Genomic DNA, 4,860 nt, shown 5'->3' on the forward strand with positions numbered 1-4,860 from the left:
ATATATATATATATGAAAAGAGAGAGAGAGAGAGAGAGAGAGAGAAATATTAAAAGCCAATAGAGCTGGGCACAGTGGAGTACCAGCTACTCAGGAGGTTGAGGCAGGAGGATCATGTGAGCCCAGGAATTCTGGGCTATTGTGAGCTATGCTGATCAGGTGTCTGCTCTAAGTTTTTCATCAATATGGTGACCTCCTGGGAGTGGTGGACCAAAAGGTTGACTAAGGAGGAGTGAACCGACCAGGCCAGAAAAGGAGCAGGTCAGAACTCCCATGCTGATCAGTAGTAGGATTGTGCCTGTGAATAGCTACTGTGCTCCAGCCTGGGCAACACAGCAAGACCATGTCTCCTTAAAAAAACAAAACAAAAAAAAAAAACTAGTAGAGGGAAAAAAGACATTGTGTATAGGGGAAACAATAATATAAGTGAATGCTGACTCCTCATTAGAAACAATGGACACCAGACAGTATTAGAATGGTAGCTTTAAAATGCTAAAAAAAAAAATTTTCATCCACTAAAAATGGGTGAAATAAAGACATTTTTAGATAATTAAACATGAGAGAATCTGTGACCAGAAGACCTACATAACAAGAAATGCCAATTAGAACATTCTTCAGACCGAGGGAAAATGATTTTAGATGGAAATGTAGACCGACAGGGAAGAATGAAGAACACTGAGAATGATGGACATGTGTCCTTTCTGGTTAAGATGTGGAGAGACAAACCATGAGATCTCAGAAATCTTAATACTTACGATACGACCAACACATGAGTCATATAGAGTAGTCCATTTAGAGTTGGACAGTTCCAGAAGTGAATTCTAGCTCTATCACTACCAGGTAAATGACCATGGGCACGTTTGTTCCTCTGTCATTAATTCAACAAATATTTAGGGAACATCTATGGGGAAGGCACTATTCTAGGTCCTGGGGATCCAGCAGCAAACAAAACAGACTAACTCCTTGTCTTCCCAGAGCCTACAGTCTAGCAATGTAATGACTTCAAGCACAAGTTTCCTCCTCTGGGCTGGGCACGGTGGCTCATGCCTGTAATCCTAGCACTCTGGGAGGCCAAGGCAGGAGGATTGCTTGAGCTCAAGAGTTCAAGAACAGCCTGAGCAAGAGTGAGACCCCATCTCTAAAAACAGAAAAAAAATGTTTAAAAAAATAAGTTTCCTTCTCTGTCAAATAGATGTAACCAATTTCTTAGAGGAGTTACAAAAATTATATAAAGTAAATGAAGCATGTAAAGTGCTTAGCAAAGGATATGGTACTGAGTAAACATTTAATAAACATCACACCACTTCTTTATTATGATAATAATTACATTACCAAGTACTAATCTCTACTTACATGTCAGAGTGAAGGATAGGTGACAAGGGATAAAAGAAATGAAAATAGAAGATGCAGGCAGCCTCAACTTATGTTCTCTGCAGTATCTCCCCCTTCTCTATTTGGCTGGATGATTCTCATTCCCTCCTTCTCTGCCATTGGTCCCAGATAGGCACTGACGTCCTCCTCTCCAAGGCTGTTACAGAACTCTTGCATGCTGGGTAAGAGTCCCGTTCTGAGCCGGAGGAGGAGCTATTACTCTCAGAGTCTGTTATTTCACCTGCAATAAAAACCCAAACACAGCCGGGCGTGGTGGCTCACGCCTGTAATCCTAGCACTTTGGGAGGCCGAGGCGGGCAGATTGCTCAAGGTCAGGAGTTCGAAACCAGCCTGAGCGAGACCCCGTCTCTACCAAAAATAGAAATAAATTAATTGACCAACTAAAAATATATATACACAAAAAATTAGCCGGGCATGGTGGCGCATGCCTGTAGTCCCAGCTACTCGGAAGGCTGAGGCAGTAGGATCGCTGAGCCCTGGAGACTGAGGTTGCTGTGAGCCAGGCTGACGCCACGGCACTCACTCTAGCCTGGACAACAAAGTGAGACTCTGTCTCAAAAAAAAAAAAAAAAAACCCAAAGACAAGACTAGGTTATGTCTTAGTAAAGTGAAGTCAAGGTGGTTACCACAGGTAAACTAGCACGGGGCCAGCTCAACTCCCCTTGGTAACTGTTCTATCTGCTGTTGGCAGATGCAAACATAGGATTGAGAAGTTTAGGCTGAGACAAAAACTAATATTCTAATAAGTGAATCCCTAATAACGCTAGACCTTGACAGGAATAAAAAAGTATCATGGAGGAGCCTGGGAAGATGGCGGACGAATAACACCGCCAGACAGAGTGTCTCTGCAGAAAAGACAGATTCTAGCAGAAATTAGAGGAAAGAAGCAAGAAGGCGAGCATACAGCGGACAAGGGCCGGAAGGAGGGGTACCTGAGACTCCGGGAGACTCCACGGGAGGAGGCTGCAGAGGAAAACTGGAGGCTGAGACCACCGGAGCAGCCTGGAGACCAGCGGCAAGGGTAGGTGGATTTGCTGTTTCCCCTCCCCTGCATTCGGGACTGCTGGTGGGCTCCCCAGCGGGTGGAGAGACCTGCGGACACCAGCCCAGAGATCGCAGCCGCCAGCCAGCGGTGAGCCAGTAGCAGACGTGGCACCAGGTTCCCAACTTCCTCCGGGCACCTCCGTGTGCACAGACCCGAGCCGCGAGGCAGGCACCATATTGCCTCCTCCTCCCCTCCGCCGACCCTACCCACCGCTGCCCAGAGAGATAATATAGCCACCAGCCGGAGGCACCTCCAGGGAACGGGACCTTCCCATTTGGGACCCTACAGCTGACTCAGGAGAACTCAGACTGTGAGCTCCCTACACGCCAGCCCTCCCAGGTGCTGCTGGCATGGTGTTCCCAGGAGAATGGTGCTGACTCAGAGGCTGAGAGACATAGACCCAGCTTGGGCTCCCTGTGGGTGAATTGGGACTGGTAATCCTCTCCCTGGTGGGGATACAGTTTGAACTCTGGGACCCAGAGGTTGGACCTGCAGACCAGATCCCCTGTACCGAGGGCTAGCATTGCCCGGGGCACAGAAGGGTTATACGTGAACAGCCTACTAAGGTGTGTGTGCCTCCAGGGGCGGATCGGCGTCCTAGAGGGCAATGCTCCTCCCAGGAAGAGGCCGTGAGACCAACCCAGGTGGCGTTCCTGTGCAGGGAACCTCCCTGCTGACATCACAGTCCCAGGAGGCCTGGTGGCTTGTGGTCTGGCCTGCTGGCAGAGGCCCAGGAGTAGCTGCGGACTTGGGGAGGGAGGAAAGAAGCGAGGCCCACTCCAGACTGCGGGTCTCAGACAGCCCCACCCCCACACCCAGACTTTCTGGCTGAGCGGAACCATTCCAGCCCCGCCCTGACAGCTTTCCCTAGAAGCAGAGAACAGAACTTTGACCCCTGCTAACGGCCTGAAGGCAGGCTTACCCAACCCAGCTTTGCCCAGAACAAGAGCTGATAACAGGACACAGAATCAACAGCATAGCCTGTTCCTCCAAGCAAACGCTACCTACTGACAGGGACGGCATCTTGCACAGCCTTTTCACGACACCCACTGACTCAATATACAGGGAGTGGTCCAATTTCACCCACAGACACCACCTAACGCCTCAGAAACTAAACAAGGTGTGTGAATACCAAAACAATAACTTAAGAAAAGAAATAACAACTGATCGACATGGGAAGAAATCAGCAAAGGAACTCAGGAAATATGAAGAACCAAACGGAAAACACAGCCACAAAGAGGAGCACCAGCCCCCTAGAAACGGACACCGACCAAAATCAGGCAACCAATATGACAGAAGAGGAATTTTGTATGTGGATCATAAGAACACTCACCGAGCTGAAACAACAACTCAATAACCAACATAAAAAAACCACAAAAAGGCCCCAGGATATGGAAAAAGAAATAGACACAATGAAGAAAAGTGTAACCAAACTCCTGGAAATGAAGAATCAATTAAAGGAAATACAAAATACAGTGGAAAGTCTCAAGAACAGGGTAGATCAAACAGAAGAAAGAATCTCAGAGCTTGAAGATAACACCCTCCAATAAATAAATCAGTCACAGAAATAGAGCAGAGAAACAAGAGAAAAGAGCAAAGCCTACAAGAGCTCTAGGATTATGTGAAGAAACCTAATGTGAGGGTCATAGGGTTCCCAGAAGGGGAAGAGGACAACACCCAAGGGTTGGACAAGCTGTTTGAAGATATAATAGAGGAAAATTTCCCAGGCCTTGCTCAAAATCTCGATATACAAGTTCAAGAAGCTCAGAGGACCCCTGGGAGATTCAACGCAAACAGGAAGACGTCACGACATGCAGTCATCAGACTGACCAAAGTATCAACTAAAGAGGCCCTTCTAAGAGCTGTAAGACAAAAGAAGGAAGTGACATACAAGGGAAAGCCAATTTGAATAACATCAGACTTCTCTAATGAGACTTTACAAGCAAGGAGAGACTGGGGCCTCATTCTCACTCTTTTGAAACAAAACAATGCCCAGCCCAGAATATTATTCCCTGCAAAAATAAGCTTCATATATGAAGGAGAAATAAAGACATTCTCAGACAAGCAAAGGCTCAGAGAATTCACCAAGACAAGACCAGCCCTACAAGAAGTCCTTAAAACAGCGTTATGCACGGAACATCATAATAATAACCCACGAATATAAAAACAACCAAAACCCAAAGATATTAAAGGCCAGATATTACAAAGGCTCAAGACAGAAATCATAGCAACAACATCCAACCCAACAGAAAGATCAGTAATCTACCTTACCTATCAGTTCTCTCAATAAATGTGAATGGCTTAAACTCTCCACTCAAGAGACATAGGCTGGCTGAATGGATAAGAAAATACAGGCCAAGTATATGCTGTCTTCAGGAAACACATCTAACCTGCAAGGATGCATATAGACTAAAAATAAAAGG

Source organism: Microcebus murinus, chromosome 12, assembly GCF_040939455.1.
Source record: "Microcebus murinus isolate Inina chromosome 12, M.murinus_Inina_mat1.0, whole genome shotgun sequence".
NCBI classification, from domain to species: Eukaryota; Metazoa; Chordata; class Mammalia; order Primates; family Cheirogaleidae; genus Microcebus; species Microcebus murinus.